Below are 20,525 nucleotides of genomic sequence, written 5' to 3'. Positions count from 1 at the left end.
TAAGCCCAGAATCCATTAGCTATTCTTCCTGATTCTCTCCCTCCCCCCACCCTCCCCAACAGGCCCCACTGTGTGTTTTTCCCTGCCATGTGTCCAAGTGTTCTCATGGTTCAGCTCCCACTTATAAGTGAGAACATATGGTGTTTGGTTTTCTGTTCTTGCCCCAGTTTGCTGAGGATAATGGCTTCCAGCTCCATCCATATCCCTGCCAAAAACATGATGTCGTTCCTTTTCATGGCTGCACAGTATTCCATGGTGCATATGTAACATATTTTCTTTATTCTATCATTGATGTGCATTTGGGTTGATTCCGAGTCTTAGCTATTGTAAATAGTGCTGCAATGAACATACATGTGCACGTATCTTTGTAACAGAATGATTTATATTCCTTTGGGTATATACCCAATAATGGGATTACTAGTTCAAATGGTATTTCTTTTTCTAGGTCTTTGAGGAATCAGCACACTGTCTTCCACAATGGTTGAACTAATTTGTGCTCCCACCAACAGTGTAAAAGCATTCCTTTTTCTCCACAACCTTGCCAGCATCTGTTGTTTCTAGAATTTTTAATAATCACCATTCTGACTGGCATGAGATGGTATCTCATTAGTGGTTTTGATTTGCATTTCCCTAATGATTAGTGATGTTTAGCTTTTGAGAAGTATCTGTTCATGTCCTTTGCTCACTTTTCAATGGGGTTGTGTGTTTTTTTCCTGTAAATTTGTTTAAGTTCCTTGTATACTCTGAATATTAGACCTTTGTCAGATGAATAGATTGCTGAAATTTTGTCTCATTCTGTAGGTTGTTGGTTCACTCTGAGGATAGCTTATTTTGCTGTGCAGAAGCTCTTTAGATCCCATTTGTCAATTTTTTCTTTTGTTGCAATTACTTTTGATGTTTTTGTTATGAAATCTTTGCCCATGTCTATGTCCTAAATGATATTGCCTAGATTTTCTTATAGGATTTTTATAGTTTTGGGTTTTACATTTAAGTCTTAAGTTAATTTCTGTATAAGGTGTAAGGAAGAGTTCTAGTTTCATTATTCTGCATATGACTAGCCAGTTATCCTAACACTGTTTATTAAATAGGAAATACTTTTCCCATTGCCTTTGTCAGTTTTGTTGAAAATCAGATTGTTGTAGGTGTGTAGTCTTATTTCTGAGTTCTTATTCTATTCCATTGGTCTATGTGTCTGTTTTTGTACCAGTACCATGCTGTTTTGGTTACTGTATCCTTGTAGTATAGTTTGAAGTCAGGTAGCATGATACCTCCAGCTTTGTACTTTTGCTTAGCATTTTCTTGGCTATTCTGGCTCTTTTTGGATTCCATATGAATTTTAAAATAATTTCTTCTAATTCTGCAAAAATGTCAATGGTAGTTTAATGGAAAAAGCAATGAATCTATAAATTACTTTGGGTAGTATGGCCATTTCCACAATATTGATGCTTCCTATCCATGAGCATGGAATATTTTTCCATTTTTTTTGTGTCCTCTCTGACTTCCTTGAGCAGTAGTTTTTAATTCTCTTTGAAGAGTTTCTTCACTTCCCTTATTGGCCATATTTTTAGGCATTTTATTCTTTTTGTAGCAATGGGAGCTCATTCATGATTTGGCTCTCTGCCTGCGTGTTGTTGGTGTATAGAAATGCTGGAGATTTTTGCACATTGATTTTGTATCCTGAGACTGCTGAAGTTGCTTATTAGCTTAAGAAGCTTTGGGCTGAGACAATGGGATTTTCTAGATATAGGATCATGTCACCTGCAAACAAAGATATTTTGTCTTCCTTTCTCTGTATTTGAATATCCTTTATTTATTTATCTTGTCTGATTGCCCTGGCCAGAAGTTGCAATATTGTGTTGAGCAGGAGTGCTGAGAGAGGGCATCCTTGTCTTGTGTCAGTTTTCATTGGGACTCCTTCCAGCTTTTGCCCATTCAGTATATTGGCTGTGGGTTTGTCATACATGGCTCTTACTATTTTGAGGGATGTTCCTCCAGTACCTAGTTTACTGAGAGTTTTTAACATTGAATTTTATCCAAGGCATTTTCTACATCTATTGAGATAATAATTATGTGGTTTTTATCTTTAGTTCTGTTTATGTGATGACTTGCATTTATTGATTTGCATATGTTGAACCAACCTTGCATCCTGGGGATGAAGCCAACTCAGTCATGACGGATAAGCTTTTTGATATGCTGCTGGATTCGGTTTGCCAGTATTTTATTGAGGATTTCTGCACTGATGTTCATTGTGGATATTGGCCTGAAGTTTTCTTTTTTTGTTGCATATCTGCCAGGTTTTGGTATCAGGGCGATGCTGGCCTAATACAATGAGTTAGCAAAGAGATCTCCCTTTTCCATTTTTTGGAGCAGTTTCAGTAGAAATGGTAACAGCTCTTCTTCATACCTCTGGTAGAATTCAGCTGTACATCTATCTAGTCCTGGGCTTTTTTTCAGTTGGTAGGCTATTCATTATTACCTCAGTTTCCTAACTCAATTTGGGGATTCAGTTTCTTCCTGGTTAAGTCTTGGGAAGGTGTATGTGTCCAGGAATTTACAAACAACCATCAGAGAATACTATGAACACCTTATGCATATAACCTAGAAAATCTAGAAGAAATGGCCTGCATAGATTTTATACTTGCTTGTGTTTTGTTGGAGTTTTAAAATAGAAAGATATTCCATCAAAATAAAAATGTCTTCATCTCTATGAGAAAAATAAAATGTAAAGACTGATAATGATGCAACAGAGCTTTAGACAGAAGCCCATTGGTGTTGTCTGCATAGAAAATACAAAATTTCCAGTTGTCACTAATTTCCAATATCCCTTTTCCAAAACCGAGCTCAATATTTTTCCTCATTTTACTGTTGGGTTTTCTGTGTTTTATGTATATGGATTATTTATATATTTTTGTATGTACATAACTTTATATAAATTTGTTTGAAAATGTATATGTAATATACTTTTTGCAAATATTGTCTATACAGGACTGCCTTTTCATTATTCCCATTTTTATGAACTAAAGATTATCATTTTAATGTATTCTAATTTATCAATGAGATATATTCCTATTTAGAGATGTCAACAAATATTTGCTTTAAGAAAATGTAATTAAACTATAACACAAATAGAGACTTACGCACACGTTGCAAATGGAAGTTCAATGGCTCTTCACAAGGTGAGCAATGTGGAATGTCCAGTACCAAGGTCAAGGACTAGGACATTACCTGTACCCATGAGCCCCTTGTGCCTTCTTGTTATTACCTCTTGTTCCCCAAACTACTATTATCCTGACCTGTAACACCAGAAATTAGTTTTATTATGTTTTTGAACTACATATATATATGTACTCACACAAATGTATATATAACTATATATACATATATATGTAATATATATTTTGCAAATATTTTCCTTACCAGATTTCCTGTTCATTCTCATCTTTATGAAAAAATATCATTTTAATATATTCCAATTTACCAATATTTTCCTTTATTGTTAGTGCTTTCTATGTTCTATATAAAAATTTTACTTACACCAAGTTATAAAGATGTTCTTCTTGGTATTTTCAAAAGTTAATTATCTTGTTTTTTAAAATTGAATAAAAAAATCTTTTGGATTTGATTCTGCATAATATGTCAGGTATAAATCCAAATAATTTTTTATTTTTTGCTAGTGGGTGTTATCTAATTGTTTCCACACATTATACTTTAATATGAAATATTTTATTCAACTTATTTCTCACCACAATCCTATATGATAAGAATGTTCTAGTTTCTATTATTTTAGTACAAAATTTATTGCCGTTTTTGCCATGGATAAGTGCAGCTTAATGTTATACCCATCTAAAGTTAAATGACTAGTAAGTGAATTTGTTAAAATTTCATTGGTGTGTGCATTTCTTCATAGTTCTAATTATTCAGAAAGAAATCATGTAATCATGAAGAAAATAGAACATGAAGAAAAATTCTCCCATGATAATTCTAAATAGCCAGCTGACTCTCACATGTGTTTGAGACCAGAATGTATAAAATCTGCTTGGAATTAATTACACTTAAGAATAATCTTCTAGCAGAATCCAGCTAAACCCATGTTGAAGGATTCTGGCAAGTAAATCTCCAAGAATTATGAACTATAAATGGATGAACAGTACAATAAAAACCTCTATAAAATGAGAGGCCCACCCATATAGCAGATATGGGAATTACTAAATAAAAAATAAAAATTTATTAGGTTGCTATTATTTGATGAAATAAAATAGAGTATTAAAATGTACAACCAAGGAATGAGAGTCCACCAAGAAAAATCAGAGCGACTGGTAAATAAATATTAAGGTAGCAAATAACACTCTAAGAAAAAATATATATATACTTGTGTATGTATGAGTATGTGTGTGTGTGTATATATGTATTTAATCATTGATATAAATATAATAAAATTACTCAGAATAAAAAATAGAGGGAAAAGAGATTAATAATAAGGAAAGGCAGCAGAATTAATAGAATGAGTTGTCATTAAATATCTAAATAAAATAATGAACACAGTGCCGAAAAATTGGATTGAAAAGTATTTAAAGATATATTGACATGATATTTTCTAGAATTAATAGGTAACATATAGCTTCAGATTCTAAAATTTCAAGGAGCCACAAATTACATAATTAGTAAACAAAGATCCCTGAATGCTTAATAATAAAAAATGCTAAATACCAAAGCAAATAGATTTTTAAAATACAGATAAAGAACAATAAACTAGCTACCAAAAAATCAATAATAAGACCGACAGAATAGGTCTCATAATTAACAACATAAAACAGCTTACACTGGTGTAATATGCTCAAAGGGATGATCAAAAATGTATCATCCTAAAATTCCATACTGCATGATGGTAAAAACAAATGAATGTCCAAAAAAATAAAAAAAACTTAACAGAGGCCAGGTGCTATGACTCACACCTGTAATCCCAGACCTTTAGGAAGCTGAGACATGAGGATCACTTGAAGCCAAGAGTTTGAGACCAGTCTGGACAAAATAGCAAGACCCTGTCTACAAAAAATAAAATATGTATGTGCAAAATATTAGATGAGGAATGACAGGGTGCACCTTTAGTCTTAGCTACTCAGGAAGCTGAGGTGGGAAGATCGCTTGAGCCAGGAGTTTGAGGCTGCAGTGAGCTATGGTTGTGCCACTGCACTCCAGCCTGGGCAACAGATTGAGACCTTGTCTCTTAATTAAAACAAAAACAAAAACAAGGTTAAGAGAATATTTTATCAATAAACACTCATTAAAATAAATCCTAAAGGATTTAATTCAAGAAAGAATTGAAAAGTTTCCAAAAATAAATAGTACTACTATTAATAAATAATATCAGTTACAAAATGGATAATTGAAATTAAAGATGTTTAAATTCCTTAAATTGAAATGCAGAGGATTTATAATATTGATTAGGTATTATTATCTACTGTGTATTATGTGAACACATGCAAATGTTAGAATATTTGTGCTAAGCACTGAAATACCAGATCTGAGTGTATAATTTTCTATCTAGTACAAAGAAAAATGTAATAAATACACTAAAAAGTAAAAATTAAAATAATAAAAAATACAGAACGCAAGAACTAGCCAAATATTAAACACATCAAAATTATTCTTGAGTTAAACATGCCTATTTCAGAGGAAGTGTTGTAATATTGACTTCATTAAATCTATTTGTTGAGTTTATCAAATTTTGGAAAATATTAAAAATAGTCCTAGTAGTTCAGAGAATTATTTGTCTTTAAAATTTCACACTCAGGTTAAAATTTTCCCTTTACCTTAGTAATTAGGCATGCACACAATTATTGCTCCAAGTCTGCTCAGGAAATCTATCTCTTTTTGTATATTTTATGTATTTATTACATAGCAGGAAATAGATATTCTCTCAGATTTCCCTTTACCTAAAATCTTGACTGAAATATTTATTTCATAAGATTATTCAGTTCTACTTTTTAACCCAGTTATTTTTTATTTTATATCTCTCCTTTCATTTTGGGGAAGAGACATCTTGATATTGGTTGCTTTCAATCCATATTAACACAAGGTCAAATAAAATGCACAAGATGGCATTTAGTGCCTTGAATTTATAGTAAAATCCAACAAGAATCCATCACCTAAAGCCTAAGAGAGTGACAAAATTTATTATCACTCTCTCTCAAACTCCAGCTTTATTTATTTTGTGAACAGTCTAAAGAAAATAGCACAGTTAATGGGCAATTCGGTGAAGAATCACTTTTCAATTATGTAGGAAACAATTTGTTAGTGTCAGAATCTGGAAGTAGAGCAAGTGCGGTCTGTTCTAAACAATCACTTTTAAAAATTAGATGACGAAAAATTATCGTGGTTGCTATTTTAAAATCTTAGCTTACCATATCCCCATTGAGACTGCACTAGTTTCAGGAGCCGGGGGTGCTGGTTCATGTAACAGAATATAGTCACAAAGAAACATGATATACCAGATACAACAATCATTTGACTAATAGGTGCATCACATGCATTCTGTCATTTAATCTTCATTTCAAAGATGAAATATTCACAATTGCACCCATTTTTATATACACAGGGAGTAGGAGTCCAAATCAACTTTCATAGTCGAAAAAATCTCAAGTGATGGAGCTAGAATTCAGAGAATCTTTACTTGACTCACAGATTATACCGATGATAGTAAATCATCCTGAATCTCTGTCTTCAAGGAAGTTGCAATTTAACAGAAAAGAAGATAAAATGAAGATAGGAAGCTTTGCCTAATACAGCTATTGTATTATATACAAATTCAGAAACCATTAAAATATTTTGAATTAACCAGTGAGATTTTAAAATTTCTTTATTAGGTTCAGGGGTACATGTGCAGGTTTATTATATAGGTAATCTCATATTATGGGGAATCGTACAGATTGTCACCTGGGTACTAAACTTAGTAGCCAGTAGTTATTTTTTCTGATTGATTTTCTCCCACCTCCCACCTTCCACCCTCCAGTAGGCCTCAGTGTCTGTTGTTCCCCTTTTTGTGTCCATATGTTCTCATCATTTAGCTCTCATTTATAAATGAGAACATGCAGTATTTAGTTTTCCGTTCATGTGTTAGTTTGCTAAGGATAATGGCCACCATCTCCATTCATTTTCCTGAAAAGGATGTGATCTCATTCTTTTTTTATGGCTGCATAGTATACCATGGTGTTTGTGTACCACATTTTCTTTATCCAGTCTACCATTAATACGCATTTAGATTGATTCCATGTCTTTGCTATAGTGAATAGTGCTGCAATGAACACACATGTGCATATGTCTTTATGGTAGCACAATTAATATTCCTTTGGGTACATACCCAGTAATGGATTGTTGAGTGGCACGGCACTTTCATCTTTAGCTGTATGAAGAATCATCACATTGCTTTCCACAATGGTTGAACTAATTTACACTTACCCCAGAAGTGCTCCCTTTTCTCTAACCGGTGAATTTTTGTACAGATGGATTTGGGAATCTGATGTATTTGTTTTCTATTGTTGCCATAACAAATTTCCACCAATTCAGTTGTTTAAAACAACACAAGTTTATTATATGACAATTCTCCAAGTTAAAATTCAAATATGCACAAGATGGCATTTAGTGCCTTGAATTTATAGTAAAATCCAACGAGAATCCATCACCTAAATCATTAAGCCTTAGCTTCCTCATCTGTAAAATGAGAATAACACAGTTACTGAACTATATTGCCATGTGAATTAGATAAAATCATGTATGTGAAATCATCTGGCACAAAACACTACCAGGGGCTTACCAGGTTAAAATCAAGGTGTTAGCAGAACTTGTTACTAATGGGAGGCTCTGGGGGAATAATCTGCTTCCAAGACCATTCAGATTGTTGGCATTTGAAGGACAGAGTTTTCTCACTGGCTGTCAACCAGAAATCCTTCTTTGCTTCTAAAAACTGCATACATTTCTTCTCATATTGTGCATTAGCTCCAATAGGCTTCTCTCTGATCTTTATACAGGTGACCCTACATCTCAAAGCAGTAACAGTTTGTCCAATCTACTACATGCTTGAAATCCCTCTGACTTCCTTTCCTGTATCATCTCTCTTGCCATTCTCTTTTGCAGTGTCTTTCTCCAGGCAGCCTGAGAAAATGTACTTTAAGTGGCTCATGTAATTAGATCAGGTGTACCTAGATAAGCTAGGATTATCTTATTTTAAGGTCTGTCACCTTAGTTACATCTGCAAAGTCCCTTTTGCCATGTAACATAACACATTCACATGTTCCAGGATTGGGACTGAGAATTTGAGGAATAATCAACCACATGTACTTAAGATAGCAAATATATATATATATATAAGGGAGTGAGCATTGGACGATGTGGGTGATCAAAGACAACTTCTCAGAAAGAATGCCCTCTGAATGACATGATTTTGAAATCCAGCCAGTGGACTCATCAACCTCTTTTGTTTACTAATCTTCCTGTTTTTGAAGACATTTTCATGAGGTAGTGGGCTGGCTGAAGATACCTTGGAATTCATCTGGTTTGAGCCCCTTTGTTTTTGAAGGAGAAAACTTTTCACAGAAGAGTAATGAGTTATTCAAGTTTAAACAAACACTGAAAAACTGGCAGATTACTAGATTAAAAAGATTAAAAAATAATACAAAACTATAACGGACACAACATTACAAAAAGCACAGCTGAGCTTCTCTTTGGTCTAGTGTGTTCTAGGAAAGGCCTACATTCTTCCTGAGTTCCCCCTCTTCCTCACATGGTAAGGGAGCCTGAGACTTTACGAATTCCTACTGCTGAATCTCTTCTCTTTCCATTTCTCCAAGATGTGAACTTTCCCCCAACTGAGTCCCAAATTGCCTATTGTCTAATCCAGTACTGTAGCATCCTTTACTTGGTTACTTCATGTTGATCTTGATGTTTGTTTGTTTTGTTGTTGTCGTTGTTGTTGTTTTTTAGAATTATACTACTTCTTTCAAAATGGAATGGCAAACAATTTCAGGGCCTAGGAAATGGTCTTTCTATATTTTGTCATCTGTTTCCTTTACAGAAATGTAAATACCTCCTAACTCCCACAAACAAAAATTCTATTACCTTTTTCAGTGAGATTCCTGACCCATCAGACGAGGAGATATTTATTTTCATTTTTATTTGGAATTTTATGGTCCATTTTTTAACTATTGTTTATGCCAAGTAGAAATGTATATTCTAATATTAAATATGATTTTCCAAAATTACTCACAAAGTACCCTTCCAAGCCTATCTTTTATTGACAAGAATAAATACATGAAAGTTACAGACCACAGACTAGAGGCAGGGATTTAATTCTTTGTTCATTTACTAGATCAGTGAATTTGGTTAGGTTATTTAATATCATTGAGCCTTAACTTCCTCATCTGTGAAATGAGAATAACACAGTTACTCAACTGCATTGCCATGTGAATTAAATAAAATCATGTATGTGAAAGCATCTGGCACAAAACACTAGCTCAGAGTTCTGGTTCTCTATCCCAGTGTTTCTATCTTAATTCTGTTATGTGTTTTCTAGGAATCTCTGTTGCTGAATTTAAAAGACAAAATGGAAGGCAAACTCTAGATTCTAATTCACAGAGAAAGTGTTAAGAACAATTTATTAATGAAGTTTCGAGAACAATGGTGTAAAGAAAATATTAGGGTAAATTTCAAAACCTTCTTGCAATTTCCCATGTTGTCTTTGTAATTAGATGTGTTCTCAGAATGCAGTTATACATTTTGTAAATGACTTGTGAATGTCAGCTAATCTTGTTTTAATTAGAGCAAATAAGACTGATGTGAAGGAAAGTTTTAAACTTTAATGTTGAATTCCTTTCAAGTGTAAAGTGCAGTGAAAAAGTTCCTTTTTTAAGTGAGAAAGAAGACAATATAATGAATCATGGACCTCAAGAGGAAAAAAGCATTTCTTTTATGAAGCAGAAGAAAAATAAATATTTTTAAATAGTAAAAAATCTTTCTTCGAGAAACTGTATAAAGCCGAATTCCAAATTTAAAAGCTTGATGTACAAATCATGATGATTACACTCATTATAAGAGCTAAAATGTACTGAAGGTGTTCTGTGTTCTTGACGTTGACCAAGAAGGCCTTATTGTTTTCCCTCAGCTTGGACTAAGCTTCCGACAGGATTGTAAGCCCTAACCTTTCTTTCCTTAGAGCATTTACTTTAGAAAACCTGTAATTGCAAATTCATTCTCTGCCCCTTTGAGATACAAATCTTTTTAAAAAGCCTCTTCCCAGTTTTACAGTTCAGCACTGCCTTTCTCAAGGACCCAGGAGCCTTACCTTTGAAATGCAACTATCAAGGAAGATAACACCCCTATCTCCTCTTCCTATGGCAGGGTAGGAACCTAACTTCAGCTGGCACCTTGCTTCGAGTTGGATAATCACCTCCTTTTCTAAAGACTTAAGAAAGTTCACTTTTCCTTTTAGTAATGACAATTAGCAAGGGTAGATGGTCTGTGATCCTCCATTCCAAGCTCTTAAAATGCTCCTGCCTTTTGTTTCAGCAGAGGTGAGCTCAGACTGAATTCTGGAGTCTCTTCCTGACATGTTGAACTTTGTCCAGTTCAGTTTTTGCTTTGAAAAGATCTATTCTTTGTAATTGGCTAAGGGGGCATATAGCGCATTCTTTCCCTCAAAAATGTGATCGTAATAACAGTAGTATACCTATACCTGGTGCAGGCAGCATTGTATGTGAGAACTGCAATATAATAATAATAATAATAATAATAATAATAATACATATACCTGGTGCGGGCAGCATTTTATATGAGAACTGCTCTGGATCCTGATCACTAGAATCCTGGCTCGTATAATCAGGTGGTGCCATGTGATCCATCAATTTAGCCTCAACTATCTAAGAGAAACTTAGACTCAGTATTTTGTGATGATGAAAAATAAATGTGTTGACAATGACTGAAACCTCTTCTTGAAAAAAAATACAATTAAACATACACACGCATATAAAAATAAACAAACATTACGGATTTGTAGCGGGTAAGAATGACGCCTCAGACTTTCCTCCTAACTGCTCTCTTGAAGCACCTGGTCAGATGTCTCTGTTTAGTCCAAGGAGTCCCTGTGGGTGCCCAGCTGTCCATCTTGCTCAAGCCTATCACAATCAGAGAAAATCTTGGATTTCACAACTTCTTAAAGAATTGTCCTGAAGGGCAGTATTCTAGCAAATGATTTCTAGGATGCGATGGTCATCATCCAAATAAGCCTTCAGTGTGTGGGCCAGCCTGTGAAGGGCAGCACCTCTCTGTGTCACCCACCTGGATGTGTTATGTGCATATATGCCTGCTCTTGGTGTATGTATTCTGGGAGGGCCCTTCACTCTTAAGATGATGTGAGGAATACTTTGAACTCTCTTTCGTAAAAAGACTCATTTCCTGCTTAGCACAGACTTGGAAAACAACCCACCTTCCTTGCACAGAGTTGTCATGGCATTTTCTAGATAGTGATATGAAGTATCCCTCATGAATGTGAAGTGACTCAAGAGCGGTTCAGATGTGTTTGTGATTTTCCCAGGCCAAGCTGCCTGCAGAACCACACTTTATTGGCAAAATAATGCAGTGAGGCTAAAGAATTTATAAATAAATGTTTTTTTATAGATGAGAAAAGTAATAGGTAAAAACTGTTTAGAGACACATGACTGGTAAATTAACAACCCTGAATTCAAACTATGTCTTTGAATCTAAATCATGCCTTTCTTCCACTTAAATTTGCTCTTTCATAGCTGTAAGAGATCTCAATTCCCCACAGCACATAAATTACAGATGAGCTGCTTCCTCACTTTACCACTGAGAGCCAAAGAGGTTGATGGATTTTGCCCAAGGTCTTCCAGTTACTGAATGGCAGAACTTAAACAAGAACCCAGGTTTTCTGACTCTAAGCCAGGATTCACATCATAATTAACAGAGGGATCAAAATGTGTCAAAATAGAGGTGTTCCTAGGGAAGGCAGGGGTTGGGGTGTCATTAGGGAGTTTATTGCTTTCTTTGAAAAAGTAATTCCTAATAAAAAGTACCCTATACTAACCATCAGCACTTCTATGAGTGTAACTAACTTGTGACACTTACTTAGTTATACATAGCCTTTATATATGGACAGAAGAAGGACAGCCAAAGGAAAAAAAATCTATCATTTAAAAAATATATTAATTTAGCATTGTCTTAATCAAGGTTATCAGAGAAAAAGAACCAATAGGATGAGAGAGAGAGAGTGTGTGTGTGTGTGTGTGTGTGTGTGTGTGTGTGTGAGAGAGAGAGAGAGAGAGAGAGAGATTGAGATTAAGATTAAGATTTTAAATTATTGGCTTAAGCAGTTGTGGAGACTGACAAGTTCAAAATTTATAGGATAGGCAATAGGCCATCAGGCTGGAGACCAATGATTAGCTGATACTGCGGTTTGAGTCCACTGTAGTCTGTTGGCAGAATTATTTCTTCTTCGGGCAGATCCATCTAATTTTTTTCTTCAATTGATTGGATGAAACTGACCCACATTTTGTAAGAAAATCTGCTTTTCTGAAAGTCTACTGATTTAAATGTTAACCTTATCTCTAAAATACATACAAAGAACCATCTAAAAATATGTTTGGGAAAAAGCTGGTACTGTGTCCCAGTCAAGTTGACCAATACAATTAACAATCACAAGCATGTGTCATGAGTCACTCTTTGTATTGATGCTGAATATTTAAAGATGAAAATAAAACAAAACATAGGTTTACATAGCCTAGTATAGAAACAAACAACAAATGATTTCAACATCATACAATTTTTATGCTAATGGAGATATTTGCAAGGAAGAGAGCAGGAAAGGGATTCACTTAATTGTTGCTAAGGAGATAAGCAGGGAAGCTTTCCTAATAGGCAAGAGAGTTTAGCTTGGAACTTCAAGGATGGGTGGGGACTTCTCAAGCAAACAAACAGAAAACAGGACTTCTCAGTTAGAGGAAATGTTTGTGGAGAATTAGAGATTTGATGGAATGCTTCCTACAGGGGGAGCTACGGATAATTTTATATATATACAGCAGAGGGAGCAAAAGCCAGGAGATGAAGATCAAAGGCCAGGCAGGACCTAGATTGTGGAGGTCTTTGTGAGCCATGCAGTGGCTTCTGCACCATATCCTATAGTCCCTGGGAGAAATGGAAGAACTTGATGTGAGTCTTCTTATGGCCAGATATTTGTTTTAGAATTCACAAGATGGGAAAAGCAAAGACAGATGAAAAACCTGGATACACGTAGCTATTAGAATCAGACTGGCATGATGGGATTGTTACAGACACAGCACAACTTCATTAGGTAATTGTCCAACATTTGCCAGCCACACAGATATTTTCTAATATTAAAGATCTCAATAGCAGGCTGATCCCCAAAACATTCTTCTCTTCTTTCTTTGAAGTTAGTGGTGTTCAGATACTTCTCTCTCCTTTGGACCTGATTGTTTTCCCAAAGTTCTTATGAGCTGAGACCAAGTGACCAAAACTAACAGTGCCAAGGAATTCAGATAACCCTCAGGAGCTGTTGGGGTGAGGTGGGACAGGTTTTCGTCTCAGAGTGACCCGGTTCCTCTCAGGGTCAGAAAAAATCATTTAGAAATCATATTGGACTGTATAGGCTTGAGTTGCTTTGACATTTCAGAACCTTGAGCAAGTCACTTTAGATCTTAGGTTTCAGTTTTCTCACCTTTAACATGGAGACAGAACTCTCCACCTGGTCGATTCCAGTGGGAAATAAAAAGAATTCATAAGAAGTGCTTAGCTTAGCCTGGTGTTTGTCGAATAATACTTGACCTAAAAGTTCCTCCTGCTTGGCCAGGTTTCTGACAGCCTGTCTATGCTTACCCCTCTCTCACCCGAGAGAGAGTTTCCTTCCTAAATATTGAACTATTTGCTACTCTGAGTTTAGCCTAATATTTTATCCTTTAATTCTTCTGCCTGGAATATCTATTTTCTGCCATCTGATGGGGTAAGTCTTCCTATCAGTAAACTCTTAGGGGAAGTGTTACATCTTCCAGGAAGTCTTCCGTGTTAAGTTCCTTCCAGGCTTCCCAGAGCCACTTCTTCACTTCCCCAGGCCTACACCAGTGGGGGCTGTGAGCTTTAAAACTATGTATTCACTTTTATTTCCCCAGAAATTTCTGAAGAACAGCATACGTATTGGAAAATAAATATTTATATTAAAAGAAACAAAACAAAGAGCTGAGATAGCAAATCAAATATCCACCCACTGCATGAGGGAAATGATATTTCCTACAAAAATTATGTTTCGTGTTGCTTAAATATGCTTTCCCCTTCCACATTTTTCAGTGAATTTTCACACAATGTTTCTCTTTCCTGGTGTCCATTTCGTTGTCTGTAGTAAAAGACTGAAGTTTCTGAATTACTGGATAAGGCTCCCTGTAGTTTGGAATCTGTTTCTTCAAAACAACCCAATAGTAACAAGTAAATATTTTCTTATAAAAAAAATGCCTGGCATTTTAAAGGAGTCAGAAAACAACTGCACACGTTGAAATCCAAGTCCTAGCTAGATCACACTCATGTGTACTTGTGCTTCTGGCTGTGACAATTTTACAGAGCATCTCTTTCTTCAAACTTGTCAGGGTGCTGTCTCCCTCTCCTGGGTGCTGTGTGAATCAGTCCTCATGTCCCACTCTCAGAGGGTGGCAGCAATTTGGCTGGTTTCCCACCAGTATTCTCCTAGTCACAGGAACCCTTCATATTCTTCAAGGTTAACAAAGTACTTTACATTCTCAGAGAAAAAGAGCTATTATAATGCAGTATGCTAGCTTTTCTTCAAAATAGAGGAAATCTCTGACTTTAAAAATGTTCTCTTATATAGGATCTGCACACTTAGACAACATATACATGATTAACCTGATGTATATCAATCTTTAATAGCTGCCTATTTAATAATTCTTCATAGCAATATAACCTCATATTCCCACCACCAAAAAAATGACTAGTTTGCCTAAACTATCCAAACTTTATGTTTTCCACACATGGTTGGTATCTATATAGGCATCAATGTGTTTGAGTAAACATAATTTTGCATAGTTTTTTAAATTAAAACAATCCATTTTTCTCACAGATTTTCCAAATTATTTACATTTTAACTGATTGCATCAATGGCCTCGTAAACCTCTTCTGTGATTTAGTGTAAAAAGTTTTTTTTGTGATTTAGTGTAAAAAGCAAAATGTCTGTAATTACACAGATGTGAGTTAGAATTCAAGTTCTGACACCAGCATGTTGGGTTTCCTCAGACACCTTATTATTTATTTATTTATTTATTTATTTATTTATTTGAAATGGAGTCTCTCTATGTCACCCAGGCTGAAGTGCAATGGCATGATCTCGGCTCACTGAAACCTCTGCCTACCAAATTTAAGCAATTGTCCTGCCTCAGCCACCTGAGTAGCTGGGATTACATGGTGAGCCACCATGCCCGGGTAATTTTTGCATTTTTAATAGAAACACGGTTTCATCATGTTGACCAGGGTGGTCTTGAACTCCTGACCTTGTGATCTGCCCACGTTGGCCTCCCAAAGTGCTGGGATTACAGGCGGGAGCCACCGTGCCTGGCCCGACACCTTATTATTATTAATAATGGTGAGCCATGTTTATCTTAATTATAAAATAGAGAAAACAATTCATCGATGTTAGGGTGCTTATGAAAATTAAATGTGTTTGTTAACACATGTGAGAATGTCAAATATGTTGTCAAGCACATACTGAATGTTGGAGATAGTTATTGTTTTCTTTCCTTCTTTTAGAAAGTTGAAATTATTTTTTTCTTTTTGTTAGTGTTCATGCTGTTACAAATAATGCTGTAAATATAAGGTTATCCTCTCTTTATTCTCATACAGATATGGGCATAGAAAATTACACATAAAATGCTTCTAATTATATGTATTCCTAGGTAAACGTATGTGTAGAGCAAGAATTGTCTAATTAATCCCTGTATATCTGAAGTCAATGGTTCCCACCTGGGGATAATTTTGTCCCCCTGGGGACATGTGATAATGTTTGCAGACATGGTTGATTGTCACAACTAGACGAGAGGGTGAAATTGCCATTATCCATTTAGTGGGTAAAGATCATGGATGATGACAGACATTCTACAATGGACGGGACGACCACCCATAACCAAGAAAACACACCCTAAATCTACCATAGTACCTGGCATATCATACATGGCTAATAAATATTTTCTGACTGTATGGGAAATTCTCGGGTCCTCACTAAAAGTAAACAGCTGGGTGTGTGAATTCACAATGTCTAGTATGCTATTTTTCATATTATAAAGAAAGAGCAAGGGATGCCAAAAATATTACAATGTCAAGAGGATGTATTCTGAAAACATGTTTACTTATTTGAAAATAAAGTGGTTTTTCCAAATAGCACATTGTCCTCACGAAGGCACTTTTTTTCAAATACAAAATAGATTAGCATCCACTCTTGCCCACTTTATCAAAAGCTGTAAAGCAGTTAAAATTAATAGAAGGGAATGACCTCCATTATAAATGTTGCTCATTACCTGTCAGATCAATGAGTATTTAGATAGGCTGAACAAAATAACACTCTCAGATCAAAAGCCCACTAACGGCTGAAATACACTTCAGATTAAGTTAATTGCAACCCAGGAGGGATGACGTTAGCCAGTATTGTTCTGTGCAATCTAATTAAAGAAAGCCAGGTAAAATCAAGAGCTTTTGGGGAGCTTTATCAGGTTTTACCAAGTCACAGACTCAACATATTTGATGAAATAGAATGTGTTTACAAAGAACAACAGCACTAACAAAAGAGCCATGTGAAATAAAGTGAAGGAAACATGTATCTTCCTAGAGAGATATGATATGAAGACCTGAATTGCAATCCTGGATTTATTATCATGTTCTTCAAAGAAACTATTAATTTCTCTGTGCTTTTATTTTCTACACCTATGCAATAAAGATTGCTGAAAGAGTTTATTACTATTATTTCTTGGAAAAATTATATAAAATGAAATAAGATGAATAAAAGAAGGAACAGTAAAGATATGGTATGTCCTATTCAAATAAATAAAATGTATAGCTAAACTTTCACATACCAAGTACAGATTGTGTTAAAACTCTATTTTCATCATCTCATTCAACTCTTGGAGCATATGATGAGGGACATATTATTATTAGAATTTTATAGATAAAGAAACCAAGGCACATACAGGTTAACTGGATGGGCTAAGATCATGCAGGTGGTAAGTAACAGAGATGAGATTCAGGTTTCTAAACCCTACATTATACAACTTCTCAAAGTTGGTAAGAAGAATAACTGTGTTTAACACCAAATCTTCTGATACCAAAGGCCTTTTCTTTTTACCCCAATTAGTTGAAGACTAGAGATTAAACAATGATAACAAGTTCAAAAACTTCTCAGAAAGGAAAGTACTGCCTAACTTTAGTAGGAATCTGATATTAGCACCTGTGTCTTTAGTCAAATTTCCTTGAAATATTATGAGATATTTAATCATGTGTAGAAAAAGTGCTTGAGTAAGTTTACATCATGGAAATACGGTAGTTGGAATTTGGGTGCTCATGGGGAGTAAAGAAGGTGTAGAGTATCATTACAAATAGTGCTTTTGGGTGCAAGCTTTGGTTTATTGGCTCTGAGAATCATATAGCCTGCTCTCATGGCCATTTGAGGTCAAATGGCAAAAAAAAAAAAAGCCCTCTGAATTGATATAACACTTTAAGGTAACATCTTCATTCTGTTAGTCCAAGTAGTCGTACAGGTAGAATAAAACTTCCTTTTTATTTATTCGACAAATACTTACTAGTCTATTTCTATGTTCGAGGAAAAATATGCTAGTGGGTGAAGATAAGATTAAACATGCAGATAAGATTCTTGCTCTCATTAAGTTTCTATTTAACTCAGAGAGACAGAAAATAGATAAACAATAAATTAGTAGCATAACTGGAGATAGTGGCAGGTACAAGTTGGGGAATAAAATAGAGTAATGGATGAGAGAATGAACTGGAAGAAGCTGCTTTCATCCAGAAAGTCCCATCTGTGGGGTAAGGATTAAATTAAATTAAAATATATCTTCTATGATAACTAGCACATGGTAGGGACTTGGAGCAGGGAATAAATCATTAACATTTCCTTTAAAATCGTAAGTCTTTAGGAAGCATTCCTTCAACTTTGGTAGATGAGACTGACCATGTGTAATACTTAAAACCACAAAATTCAAAGGTGGTAGTTACACATACAGTCATCCAACTCTATTCCCTGTGGTAATAAGCTGGAGAAGAATGTGGGTAGGGTTAAAATTTGGAAACTGGCCAGTTCTGAATTTGAATATAGCAGGTTGTTTACTGGCTGTAAAGTCATGGATAATTTAAATAAATTCTGAGTTTCTGCTTCCTTCTTTGTTGAAATGATTGGCAAGCACTACATAGTCATCAGTTTCCTTTCCTTTCTCCCCATTTAAATATGAATAAATTGACCTGAAGAGAAAAGAAGGGACTTGCCCATGATGACATAGCTATTTGACATAGTTATTTATTAGGTAAACCTGAAGAAATACCTACTATATTTGTCTGTTTTCACACTGTTATAAAGAACTACCTGAGATTGGGTAATGTATAAAGAAAAGAGGTTTAATTGACTCACAGTTCCATATGTTTTAAAAAATAAAAATGGTTGGGAGGCCTCAGGAAACTTGCAATTATGGCAGAAGGTAAAGGGGAAGCAAGCACATCTTACCATGGTGGAACAAGAGAGAGAGAGAAGAGGGAAGTGTTATACACTTTTAGACCATGGGATCTCATGAGAAGGCACCCACTATCACGAGAGCAGCAAGGAGGTAATCTGCCCCATGATCCAGTCACCTCTCACCAGGCCCCTCCTCCAATTTGACGTGAAATTTGGGTGGGGACATAAATCCAAACCATATCACCTACTCTCCATTTTATCATCTTTCCTGAACTCCATTTTGCTATTCCCATGATAAATTTAATTGGTAATGTGCAAAATGACGTCAAAGAAGGGAGATATTTAGAAGGACAGGAAAAAATGAGAAAAATATCTTTGTGAAAAAAGTGGGTTAGAGGGTCAAGAGAGTGGTCCCAGGAACAGCAGCATCTCTTGGGAACTTGTTAGAAATGCAAATTATTGAGCCCCACCCTAGGACCTACTGAGTTAAAAACTCTGGGAGAGGTCCTAGAAATCTGTGCTTTAACAAGCTTTTTAGGTGATTCTTACGCAAATCACAGTTTGAGAGCCAGCCACTGTTTTAGATCAGTTTTAGGAAAAGGAAAGGAATCTACTATAAAAGAAGTGAGCTTCTTTGCAACATAATACTGCAAGAATGAAATTGCCACCTTAAAGGATGTTTTGTGAATGGAAAATTAAGTATAGATTGATAGATTAGATAGATTAGATAAATAGAAAGGTAGATATGACAGATATGCATATAAATACAGATTTTATTCCTCCTACTGTATCACCAGTCACTTTCACATTCTACCTGACTCTGCCTGAATCTACTCATTTGGCAATATTCTATTTAGTAAAGAATTGGTAATACTAATCACATTGGTTTTTTATTCACTTTAAATTTACCTAATTGCAGAAAAATAAACTAACAGATTTTATCTATAGCATAATTTATAGATGTTAATGCAATGCCCTCAGACCTCGCCCAAAGTTATTGTATTATGCCGAGTGATGTTATCCAAGGTCTGAAGTTTCCCTGGTGGGTGATACCTTAATTTTGGCTCAGCTATCATCAACTTCCACTCATTTGGATTCTTTGTAAAATGTAAAATACTTTTCAAATATTAATTATTGATCTTTTTGCAGGAGACTCTTACATGTGCTCAAATTATTTCAGATAGATTCTTAGGTCTAATTTACATTACAATGATTTTACGCTATATTTGTACATAAAATATGTGCTATTTTGCTCAGAATTGGAGTAGTAACACAGAGAGTCAGCATTACAGGGTCAATAAGAAAAAGGATAGAATGTGCCTCAAGTGGTGGATCAGTCAAGAATAAAAAGAACCGTTTACTGAATTCCATATGTGGATATTGCTGTTGTGGATTTACAGACATTCTGTGGACTCCTCACAACTTTAAGGCTAGTATCATTTTGCCATTTTAGGTAAAAGAAATTGAGGCTTGAGCTTAGATTAAGTTCAGTCTAAATCTAAATTTCTTAAAATCAAGAAACCAGTGATTGAGACCCAAATTCTGGTTGACTAACAGCTCTTATTTTCAACTCTCAATTGCGGACCAGTCGAGTATAAAAAAGGACCATTTACTGAATTCCGTATGTGGATATTGCTGTTGTGGATTTACAGACATTCCCCTAAGACTCATATCATTAAGCCATTTTATGTCAGATAAATTGAGGTCTGAGCTTAAACTAAATATAATACGTTAAAATTAAGAAACCAGTGATTGAGACCCAAATTCTAGCTGACTAAAA

The sequence above is a fragment of the Nomascus leucogenys genome, chromosome 19 (genome assembly GCF_006542625.1).
Source record: "Nomascus leucogenys isolate Asia chromosome 19, Asia_NLE_v1, whole genome shotgun sequence".
NCBI classification, from domain to species: domain Eukaryota; kingdom Metazoa; phylum Chordata; class Mammalia; order Primates; family Hylobatidae; genus Nomascus; species Nomascus leucogenys.
This window is presented reverse-complemented; position numbering follows the sequence as displayed.